Below are 13,022 nucleotides of genomic sequence, written 5' to 3'. Positions count from 1 at the left end.
TGTCTTACACCATTATATCTTTAAATGGTTTATTTGTCTTAAATGATCAGTATATAATACAATTTGTAACCCAGTCCCTGTGGGTCCTGCATGCATTGACAGAAATGGCTAAGGCTACTTTCACACTAGTGTTTACATTTTATGGTATTGAGATCTGGCAGAGGATCTCAATAACGGAAAAAAAAAAAAACGCTTCCATTTTGTCCCCGTTCATTGTCAATGGGGACAAAATGTAACTGAACAGAACGGAATGCACCAGAATACATTCCGTTCCGTTTAGTTGCGTTTCCATACTGGCGAGCAAACCGCAGCAAGCTTCGGTTTTCTTTCCGTCATGGGATGCGGAGCAAGACGGATCCATCATGACCCACAATGCAAGTCAATGGGCACAGATCCGTCCCCCATTGACTTTCAGTGGTGTTCATGACGGATCCGTGCTTGCTATGTTAAAGATAATACAACCGGATCCATTCATAACGGATGCAGATGGTTGTATTATCAGTAACGGAAGTGTTTTTGCCTGATCCCTGCCGGATCAGGCAAAAACGCAAGATTGAAGGTAGCCCTAACCAGATGCCAAGTGTGCATAAATGAGCATAACGGATGCTTAAAATACAGGATCGTTTTTTTCTTAATTTTTCTGTTCTGGCGGATCAAAAGAATGGAAACCCGGCCTTAGCTGTTGCCGCCATTTCACACATAGGGGGTCAGTCATTAAAGCTGAAGGTAAAATAGTCACAACTGACATTTCTGTGTCTGTTTTGATGCCTTTGCGACAATATTCCGTTGCACGGTCGTTTTTATGCCAATTGCAGGTTAGGGATCGAACACCTGCCCCATCAAATTTAATACTTTTTTGCCTGGAACCAGAGACTGGCAAAGTTTTTCAGATGCACGGACTGCAATGTATGCGCCTAATTTATAAATTGCCAATATACTACAGCAGGACAGGGGGGACGACTAAGACTAGTGTAAAAAGCCGTCTTAGTAAATGTCCCCCAGAGTTTTTTAGAGCTGATTTTGGAGCATTTCCACCCCAAAATCAGCTAAAAAAAACATCTTGAAACAGCCTCCCATTCATTTCAATAAGAAGCAGGGCTTGCTGGTTTTTAACATGTGGAAAAAAAGAAGCTTGCCCTATCTTGGGGCAGAATTCCCGATGCGTCTTCCATTGAAGAGAATGGAAGCATAAAAACAACAGATCTGTGTGTGTTTTCTGCACAGTTTCATGCCAAAAGCCACAAAGTGAAAATGCACTTTTGTATTGAAGTGAACACCCAGGGGGTCATTTGTATTCACATATTTGCCACTTTATGGCATATAAAAGTCAAAGATTTTGTCGCATGGGATTTTTGCAGTGCTCACGCCACTTTTCCTGAGTGCCAAGGAAAGGGGGCATGGCGTGGGCGGGCCAGTAGGCCCGGCTCATTTATCAATTTCCATGCCAGTTTTTGGCGTGGAAAATGTCTTAAATCTACACCAGCAAGTGAGCTGGTGTAGATTTTGGTATAGTGCACATCCTGCTGGAGGAAACTTGAGCCTCTTCATAACTTCATAACTTTGGCGCATACTCCAGCAGCGCAGAGGGACTTAATCAGGGGACATTTTTTCCACGTCGGTCTTAATAAATGTCACCCTCATTGTGTCAAAAGTGTCAGAAAACTGCATCAAAAAGGAATTAAAAAAAAAACTCTGAAAAAAGAAATGCAGATTCCACCCTGAATATAGTAAGGGGATTTCCAAAATACATCAAGTGAACATACCCTAAGGCACACGGGTGCAGGCTGTCCTCAGAAATTCCACATGAAATCTGCACCAGAAAGCACATGTGTTTTGGATTTTCTGCAGATCTCACCCTACTATTGAAAAAAGGCTGAAATCCGCACAAACAAATTGCACAAAGAATTGACAAAATCTGTACAGAATGTCAATTTCCTCATGCTAAAAAAAAAAAAAAGCAAAGTGTACATGAAATTTGTCTAATCCATTTACTTTGCTGGTGCTGTATTTTCCGCACACAAAAAACAAACAAAAAAAAAAACATGTGTAACTGGTTGCAGGATGCTGTATTCCCTTATATGAAAGCATTCAATCATTCTGACAAACTAACCTGAGTGACTGACTGATCTGCCAAGGCACCATAGTCACAATTATGTTCTTAGGAACCTGGCTATCGCTAGAAAACTGGAAAGATATACACACAGTATGTATCTGTCTATCTATCTATATATAAACAAGTGAAACCCAATGTGAATGCAAAAATCATTGAGCAAGCACCTCGGGCAAATGCGCCGGGGGGTCCTGTGACCCCCCCGTATAGGCAATCGCAGCAAACCGCAGGTCAATTCAGACCTGCGGTTTGCTGCGTTTCCAGGTTCTTCGGGTCTCTGAGGATCCGATAACCTGGAACAGAATGGTGATCGGTAGTGTGATTTTACCCCACCAATCACCATCCTGCGATCCTGCGTGGTGATGGTGACATCACCTCTCAGGATCGCTTCTGATTGGTAGGTAGGCCGGCGGGAGGTTCAAATGATAGCAGCGCTCCTTTCCTCCTCCTTTTGTGTCCAGAGCCCGAGGAGAGAGGAGTGCTGCCTGCACGTGCGATCTGAGCCAGCATCTGTGCTCTAGCACCCATCCTTGCCCCAGGACCCGATCTGTCCCCCAGCACCCCCCATCTTATCTGCAGGTAATTAGGGAAAGTATAGGGAAAGGTTGGGCTAGGCAGGGATATAAAAGGGAAAGTTAGTGGTAAAAAAAAAGTTTGATTGCATCACCCTAAGTAGGGTGTCAGGGGTCCACAGCTGTGTGACCCTAGACCCCCCCCCAAGGGTGCTTCTGCTTACCCCCCTGCCCCCCCTCCCCCCCACAACTTTTTTGGGGCGCAGGCATTTTTTTTTTGTGCATACGCTGACTGTGGCCGGCACTCTTAGCGTCCGACCACTGTTAGTGCATTGCACACCCCACCGCTGATCAACTTCGGATGGTTGATCAGCGGTTTTTAACTTTTTTTTAAACTTTTTTTCACATTTTCCCCTCCTTTTTTTAGTTAGTCTTTTTTTTTCCTGTTAGTTTTGGGGATAAAGTACGCAAACACCCGTGCCCCCACACACACGCACACCAAATAAAGATTTACACACACGCACATACACACGCAGACACACACTCACCTATGGCCCGCCGGACGTTCTCGGCCGAGGAGGCATATGCCCAGCTTGCCTCCGACTCCGAGAGTCCCAGTGAGGACGAGGATGACCCCACTTTTCTGTTGTCATCCGCGTCCTCCTCATCATCTAGCGATGATGATGAGCCTCCAAGGCGGCGGAGACACTGCCAGGCGGAGCAAGAGGACCGCCATGCTACGGACACTGTGGCCCACCCTAGTACGAGCAGCTCTGGGGCTCATACTAGTTTTACCTGCCCACCAGTTAAATCCACCGGAGCAAGCACCCTGCTGATGAACTTGTCTGGTGTACCCCAGAGCGATATGAGCCCATGATTCCTGATTTTGTAGGTCAATCAGGAATCCAGATTTCCACAGTGGGCTACACTAAATATGACTTTATTAGTCATTTTTTCAGTGACCAACTGGTAAATCTAATGGTGGAGCAGACAAACCTGTATGCCCAACAGTTGGTTGCTCAACACCCAGGCTCCTTTTTGGCTAGGCCCGGTGGCTGGACCCCGGTCAGTGCAGCCGAGATGAGGACAGTTTGGGGCCTCGTGCTGCATATGGGCTTAGTCAAGAAACCTAGTGTCAGGCATTACTGGAGTGGGGACGTCCTCTACCAGGCCCCACTTTACACTACGGCCTTGACACACTCCCGGTTTGAGGCCATCCGGAAATGTCTGCATTATTCAAATAATGCAGCATGTCCCACCCAAGGTGATCCTGCCTATGACTGTCTGTATAAGATACAGCCGGTCATCGATCACTTTGGGGCCAAATTTGTACAGGCCTATGTACCTGGAAGGGAGGTCGTGGTTGATGAGTCTCTCATTGTGTTCAAGGGGAGACTCATTTTCCGCCAGTATGTTCCCTCAAAGCGGGCGAGGTATGGCGTGAAGCTGTACAAACTTATGAGAGTACCTCAGGGTACACTTACAAGTTTTGTGTGTACGAGGGGCGAGATTCCCGTATTCAACCCCCAGAATGTCCCCCCACTCTGGGTGTTAGCGGGAAACTTGTGTGGGACCTTATGCACCCACTGCTAGATAAGGGTTACCACCTTTACGTGGATAACTTTTATACTAATATCCCCTTGTTCTAGTCCCTCGCAGCCAGATCCACACCCGCTTGTGGGACCGTGTGGAAAAATCAATGGGGCCTCCCTGCCCACCCCCTCTAGGTACCTATCCCCAGGGGTTTGACCCATGCCCTTACCATTGAAAACCTGTTGCTGGTAAGATGTCCTTGTACTGTCCACAATTCATGGTAACGGCATCTTCCCTGTCCCTGTGCGAGGTACCGCGGCAATGGTCCTCAAGCCCGATTGTATCGTCGACTACAATCGGTATATGGGAGGAGTTAATCTCTCTGATCAAGTCCTCAAGCCATATAACGCCATGCGCAAAACCCCGGCATGGTACAAAAACGTTGCGGTCTACTTGGTGCAGGTTGCTATGTACAACTCTTTTGTGCTGTCCCGGAGAGCTGGCAACACAGGGACATTCATTTAGTTCTATGAGGCAGTCCTCAAAGCCCTGATCTTTTCAGACAGGGAAAGAGCAGGCCGGAGTACCTCAGGAACTGGAGTTGCTCGGATCGTCCCTGCCCAACACTTTCCAGGTGTGATCCCCCATACTGGAAAGAAGGGACAAATCCCAAAAAAGTGCAGAGTATGTGGCAGCAGGGGGATACGGAAGGACACCACTACTCAGTGCGACATGTGCCCCGATCATCCGGGCCTCTGCATTGACGGTTGCTTCAAGGAGTATCACACTTCCATGGAGTACTAAATTTATATCCCAATTTAGCCACTGACTATCGGATAAAAAAACTGGTTCTCAGACTTGAGACACCCCAAAAAATTGTAAAAACTAAAATAATTGTAAAAAAGTAGACTTATTAGGTATCGCCGCATCCGTAAGAATCTCCCCTATAAGAATACCCCATGACCTAACCCCCCAGATTAACACGGTCACAAAAAAATGGTGCAAAAAAAACCTTTTTTTGTCACCTTACATAACAAAAAATTTAATAGCAAGCGATCAAAAAGTCATATAGCCCCCAAAATAGTGCCAATAAAACTATCCTCTCATCCCACAAAAAATGAGCCCCTACATAAGATAATCGGCTAAAAAACAAAAAAAGGAAGGGGCGCATGCGCGGCTTACAGGGAAGACATGCCTCTGTGAACTCCGCTCCGACCGCTGACATTTTCCCACTTTTAGCGCCGATCCTTCGGCTCCACCAGCCTACAAGACCCATGCAGGGGACCCAGAAGACCCGCGGAAAGGGTAAATCTAAAATTCCGGGCACACCGGCACCGTCACAGACCCTACCGGAGATCTTCAGGAACACGAGGAAATCCCCAGAAAGCCCGGCCTCCTCAACTGAAAGTGGACCGCACCTCGACTCTAAAGTCTTGTACAAGAACATTGCAGCCCTATTTCATGCTGCACTTTCTCAAGCATTTCACCCACCAAATACAAGATCTGGGAAATAGGGTCTCTGACCTGGAGTCCAGAACGGATGAGATCGCAAACGCATACTGCACAACTACAAGCGCTTGAACTAAAACTAGAAGACCTAGAAAATAAGTCCAGGAGAGGGAACCTAAGAATTAGAGGCTTGCCTGAATCATTCCAAGACCTCTCCTCTACCATGGGATCCCTCTTTGCAGCATTGCTGCCTCATGCGCAGCCAAACCAGCTACGGCTGGATAGGGTTCATAGAGCCCTGGGTAAACCACGCTCACCCGAAATTCCTAGGGACGTGGTCCTCAAATTTCACCATCCAGAGGTGAGGGACATGGTCCTCACTGGCGTACGAAATATGTCCGCCTTACCTGGTCTCCCATCCCATGTTCATCTGTATGCAGACTTAGCCCCATCAACACTGCGAAAACGCAGAGAAATGAGACCAGTAACTCAAGCTCTACAGCAAGCGCAAATACGATACAGAGGGGGGTTCCCTTTTGCCCTCTCTTTTCAGCTGAATTCCCGCAATCATACAATCCACACTCCTGCGGAAGGCTTCGAGACACTACAGCGCGTCGGTATAGTGGTGGACTGCCCAAAAGGAACCTCGGCTCCCCCAAGACCACAACGACCAGCCCGGGTCTGGACAAAGATCCCTGCCTCCTCGCAAGCAGTGAACAAATTGCCGGGGCACTGAACGTTCTGCAGTGAATCGTCTTCCTCTGGCTGCTGCACAAGTGGGGATTGCACACATCAACACCTCTGAGTTCAAGGTTTCTCCCTCTCTTATGTGTGCCCTTTGATTTTTAACATGCCCAACTATCCCTTTACTCAGCAGTCCTCCTGCTATTACGCAGGGAAACAGCGATTCGGACCCACATGTTGCCTTCCATCATAGGGTCTTCCATTGGAGATCAGGGGTTGCTTATCTTCCCTCTGATCCCTACTACTGACCCACATATGTTTGCTGATCATTTTTGGCCCAGCTATTTGCATTATCACTTTGCACCTTTTAGTGCTTTGTTAGTATTTTTGTCATATGGTTTTGTTGTTAATATGGAGATCACCCCCTCTATCCTCTCTAATGTAAAAGGGTGTTTAATGCTAGTTGACATTAGCAGAAGCTTATCGCCTTTCCAATTATGTGTAAGTTACTAACGCATAATGTAAGGGGTTTCAATTCCCCGACAAAACGTAGGACGGCCTTTACCTCTTACCTTAAACATAGTCCAGATATAATTTGCTTACAGGAGACCCACTTCACATCCACCTCACACCCTAAGTTCTTTAATCCTCAGTATACCAGGTTCTTCTCTTCTTCAGTTCAGTCCAAGAGCAGAGGAGTAATAACCTTTATACGGAACTCGTTCCCTCTCCAAATCTCCCGCTCTATCATAGACCCCAATGGCAGATATGTCATTTTGCTGGGCAATTATAAAGATCGCGCTATATGTATTGTAAATGTACACTCACCTAAAGAATTATTAGGAACACCATACTAATACGGTGTTGGGCCCCCTTTTGCCTTCAGAACTGCCTTAATTCTACGTGGCATTGATTCAACAAGGTGCTGATAGCATTCTTTAGAAATGTTGGCCCATATTGATAGGATAGCATCTTGCAGTTAATGGAGATTTGAGGGATGCACATCCAGGGCACGAAGCTCCCGTTCCACCACATCCTAAAGATGCTCTATTGAGTTGAGATCTGGTGACTGTGGGGGCCATTTTAGTACAGTGAACTCATTGTCACGTTCAAGAAACCAATTTGAAATGATTCAAGCTTTGTGACATGGTGCATTATCCTGCTGGAAGTAGCCATCAGAGGATGGGTACATGGTGGTCATGAAGGGATGGACATGGTCAGAAACAGTGCTCAGGTAGCCAGTGGCATTTAAACGATGGCCAATTGGCACTAAGGGGCCTAAAGTGTGCCCAGAAAACATCCCCCACACCATTACACCACCACCACCAGCCTGCACAGTGGTAACAAGGCATGATGGATACATGTTCTCATTCTGTTTACGCCAAATTCGGACTCTACCATTTGAATGTCTCAACAGAAATCGAGACTCATCAGACCAGGCAACATTTTTCCAGTCTTCAACAGTCCAATTTTAGTGAGCTTGTGCAAATTGTAGCCTCTTTTTCCTATTTGTAGTGGAGATGAGTGGTACCCGGTGGGGTCTTCTGCTGTTGTAGCCCACCTTTCTTTTCCATTCTGACATTCAGTTTGGAGTTCAGGAGATTGTCTTGACCAGGACCACAACCCTACATGCATTGAGGCAACTGCCATTTGATTGGTTGACAAGATAATCGCATTAATGAGAAATAGAACAGGTGTTCCTAATAATTCTTTAGGTGAGTGTATATGTTCCTACTGATGACCCGGTTATTTTTTTTACTCAGATGCACCAACCGCTTGAATCCCTCACATATGACGAGATGTTGTGTGCGGTGACTTTAATTTTGTGATGGATCCTTTAATGGATCGCTCATCTCCGAAGCATACACCACGCTCTGCTTTTCAAGAGGCTCATATTAGAAGGGTTTTAGAATCACTCTCCATTGCAGATACTTGGAGGGAACATAATGGCCCACAGAGGAGTTACACCTATTACTTACCCGCCCATCGCCTGTATACTCGTATAGACCTTATTTTAGCCTCTACATCCCTCCTGCCTTCTGTCTCATATTGCAGACATATTGTTGCTTCCTGGTCTGATCACGACATGGTCATGGTTGACGTCACTCCTTCTACCCCCACCAGTTGCCTATATACATGGAGACCCAACGAGTCACTTTTAACTAGACCCGCTGTTCGTGATCGGCTCCAGGAAGAGATGGTTAATCTCTTTGCAGATAATGCTCACACAGACATAGACCCTATGGTGCTTTGGCTCTCTCATAAAGCTTGCATGAAGGGACATCTGGAAAGGAAAGGAACTCAACTCTTTTGGCTTTAGAAGCCAAGCTGAGTACATTGGTCCGAGCTCATCAGAGGTCACCCTCACTTTACTTGCTTAAGGCAATAAAAGAAACCAAAATGCAGATAAATCTGATCCTATCAAATAATACGGAAAAAGCCCTACGTTGGACAGCATCATATTATTATAAATATGCAAATAAACCTGATAAGATGTTAGGGCGACAATTAAAAGCCAAACAAAAAATTAACCAGGTTTTTCAAATCCATTCACGATCTGGCCAATTGTCCTCCAATCCAGATGTCATTCACAATACTTTTCATGCCTTTTACCAACAACTGTATGCAAAACTGAGCACTGACCAGAGGCAGGCAGATGATACCTTTTTATTATCTATCCCGCTTCCACGGATTTCGCCTGTAGCACTAGGTAACCAAAGTTGGGAGCTCACAATTAAAGCCTTGAAACTGGGGAAGGCCCCAGGCCCGGACGGCCTCTCAGCCCTTTACTATAAAAAATTTGCCCCTGTACTAACCCCACATATCACCAACTTTTGCAACCATTTACTGGTGGCCAATATCACAGTCATTCCCAAACCAAAAAGGATCACCTATCACCATCCAACTACAGACTCATATTTTTATTGAACTTAGACACAAAAATGTTCTCATCCATTTTGGCCAAACGTCTTAATACTCTCCTACCCAGCCTTATACATAAAAATCAGGTGGGTTTCATCCCTGACAAGGAAGCTCCTGATAATATTCGAAAGGTTCTTAATATAATACAAGTAGCCAATAATAAAACAACTCCGTTAGCTATTTTGGCCTTAGATATAGAAAAGGCCTTTGACTCCGTCGCATGGGATTATCTGTATAGAGTATTACAGGCTTTGGGTATTAAAGGTTCTTTTCTACAGGCTGTTTACTCCCTTTAATCAACCCCAGTGACCTTAAACTCCCATTTACACATCCAACCTCCATCCAGATTTTTAGGGGAACACGTCAGGGCAATGGAGCCAGGGCAATGGAGCCTCTCGCCATTCATATTAGGAATAACCCGAATATTATAGGCCTTAAGATAGGAAGTACTGAATATAAGCTTAGCTTATTTGCAGATGATCTCCTGTTGTTCCTCACCAACCACATAACGTCTCTCCCAAACCTGTTACATCTTCTGAAATCTTTTTCCGTGTTTTCGGGGCTTCACAATAACCATGTAAAATCTGAACTTCCATTATGCAACATCCCTCCCCTGCTGAAATCCCATCTACAGCAGAACTTTCCCTTTTTGCTCCAACCCAACTACATCCCATATTTAGGTACTCTGATACCGTCCCAACTAGGCACCCTTTATAAACTTAATTACCTCCCATTACAGTATACCGAAAAGTTAAGGAAGACCTCAAACCCTGGAGCTCACTACCAGTCTCTTGGATTGGCAGAATGCACATAGTCAGAATGGTGATCTTACCCAGGCTGTTAAACTTGTTTCAGACCCTTCCAGTTCAAATTCCCATCAAAGATATCCGTAGTTTACAGTCAGATGTGATGAAATTTATCTGGAACAATAAACGAGCCCGCATCTCCCGTACTGTTATGTGTAGGCACAAATCACAAGGAGGTCTCTCAGTCCTCGATTTTACAAAGTATTATAAAGCGCCAAGCCTAGCCCAGTTATTCCTAACACACCTGAAGCCAGAAGCTCACCCTTTGTGGGTCTCCCTTGAACAATCCCTTCTTAGTTCTTGGTCTTGGAAAGCCCTACTCTGGTCCCCCCTCTCCCTGCCACCAAGAATTAGGACCTACTCTCCGTTATCTTACCACGCTCTACTACTCTGGAGGTCGGTCAGGTTTAAGGCTAAATTACAATCCAGGTGTTCACAGCTTCTCTACCTGTTCGGAAATCCGGCTTTTCTTTCGGGTCTTCGGACAGATACTTTTAAGTGGTGGATTTCTAAAGGATTCTCCTTCTCCATAGGTTTTTGATCAGAGGAAAGATAATTACCCTTAGTGATTTTAAAGACAAATACGCACTCCCAGTTAATGAGTCATATAATGCTAATCAATTTTTTTCCTTTCTTCACTCCCAGAGAGTTAATAACTTAAAGGGGTTGTCCGGGTTCAGAGCTGAACCCGGACATACCCTTATTTTCACCCCGGCAACCCTCCTGAGCCTGGCATCGGAGCATCTCATGCTCCGATGCGCTCCCGTGCCCTGCGCTAGATCGCACAGGGCACAGGCTCCTGTGTTTTCAATAACACACTGCCGGGCGGTAACTTCCGCCCAGCAGTGTGTTCGGTGACGTCACCGGCTCTGAAGGGCGGGCTTTAGCTCTGCCCTAGCCGTTTTACTGGCTAGGGCAGAGCCAAATCCCGCCCATCAGTGCCGGTGACGTCACCGGGCTGCCTGTCAGCCCCATAGAGAGCCCGGTATGTCACCGGAACTCAGAAAAATGCCTTTGCCCTGCGCGATTTAGCGCAGGGCAAAGGAGAGCATCGGAGCATGAACTGCTCCGATGCTCATGTCAGGGGGGCTGCCGGGGTGAAAATGGAGGGATGTCCAGGTTCAGCTCTGAACCTGGACAACCCCTTTAAGCCTGGATTTCAAACCCTTTGAACGGTTTATCACGTTCTCGTTGTGCAAACAGGGTCTATTGTCCAGAATTTACGGGACACTCAATGCCTCCCCAGAAGGAGTTAAGTTGCCTTACATGAAAGATTGGGAGGAGAATATCCATGAAAAATTTCCCTTATCTAAATGGCACCTTCATTCCCAGACCTTGACCAAAAACTCTTGGCAAATTACCTTGGCGGAGACTTCGATAAAAGTCCTTCATAGGACATATCTAGTCCCCTATAGATTACACCACATCTATCTTGAAGTTTCTTCTTAATGTTTTAGGGGGTGTGGGCAAGAAGGTCTACCACATTTGGTGGTCATGCTCACGTGTCCAGCAATTCTGGAAAAAAATCTCCAGACTACTATCCTCACTGTTGGACTGTGCTTACTCACCTTCACCCTCCCTATCCCTCCTTGGAGACAAACCCTCGCGTTTGTCTTTTGCTAAATTTAAATTAGCCCAACATATATTACTAGCCGCCAGAATTCATATTGCCTCTAAATGGAGGTCCAGCTCCTTGAATTTTCAGGCAGTGATCGACAGGGTTAATAGTATCCTCCTATATGAGAGGCTTTCAGCCATCCGATTGGACACGTACGAGTCCTTTGAGAAGCTTTGGGAACCCTGGCTGTCCTCTTCACACTCAGTGGATTTTCGATATAGCATGACTCTGTAATTTATTAAACACCTAATATGGTTATATATACAGTGGGATGCGAAAGTTTGGGCAACCTTGTTAATCATCATGATTTTCCTGTATAAATCGTTGGTTGTTACGATAAAAAATGTCAGTTAAATATATCATATAGCAGACACACACAGTGATATTTGAGAAGTGAAATTAAGTTTATTGGATTTACAGAAAGTGTACTATAATTGTTTAAACAAAATTAGGCAGGTGGATAAATTTGGGCACCACAAAAAAGAAATGAAATCAATATTTAGTAGATCCTCCTTTTGCAGAAATTACAGCCTCTAAACGCTTCCTGTAGGTTCCAATGAGAGTCTGGATTCTGGTTGAAGATATTTTGGACCATTCCTCTATACAAAACATCTTTAGGTAATTCAGGTTTGATGGCTAACGAGCATGGACAGCTCTCTTTAAGTCACACCACAGATTTTCAATTATATTCAGGTCTGGGGACTGAGATGGCCATTCCAGAACGTTGTACTTGTTCCTCTGCATAAATGCCTTAGTGGATTTTGAGCAGTGTTTAGGGTCGTTGTCTTGTTGAAAGTCACTGATTCCTGGACATTGGTCTCCAGAATCTGCTGATACTGAGTGGAATCCATGCGTCCCTCAACTTTGACAAGATTCCCAGTCCCTGCACTGGCCACACAACCCCACAGCATGATGGAACCACCACCATATTTTAATGTAGGTAGCAGGTGTTTTTCTTGAAGTGCTGTTTTCCTCCATGCATAACGCCCCTTGTTATGGTCGAATAACTCAATTTTTGTTTCATCAGTCCACAGCACCTTATTCCAAAATGAAGCTGGCTTGTCCAAATGTGCTTTAGCCCACCTCAAGCGGCACTTTTTGTGTTGTGGGCGGAGAAAAGTCTTCCTCTGCATCACTCTCGCATACAGCATCTCCTTGTTTAAAGTGCGCCGAATGGTTGAACGATGCACAGTAACTCCATCTGCAGCAAGATGATGTTGTAGGTCTTTGGTGCTGGTCTGTGGGTTGACTCTGACTGTTCTCACCATTCGTTGCTTCTGTCTATCCGAGATTTTTCTTGGTCTGCCACTTCGAGCCTTAACTTGAACTGAGCCTGTGCTCTTCCATTTACTCAATATGTTCCTAACTGTGGAAACAGACAGCTGAAA

This window comes from Bufo gargarizans, chromosome 1 (assembly GCF_014858855.1).
Source record: "Bufo gargarizans isolate SCDJY-AF-19 chromosome 1, ASM1485885v1, whole genome shotgun sequence".
Taxonomy (NCBI): domain Eukaryota; kingdom Metazoa; phylum Chordata; class Amphibia; order Anura; family Bufonidae; genus Bufo; species Bufo gargarizans.
This window is presented reverse-complemented; position numbering follows the sequence as displayed.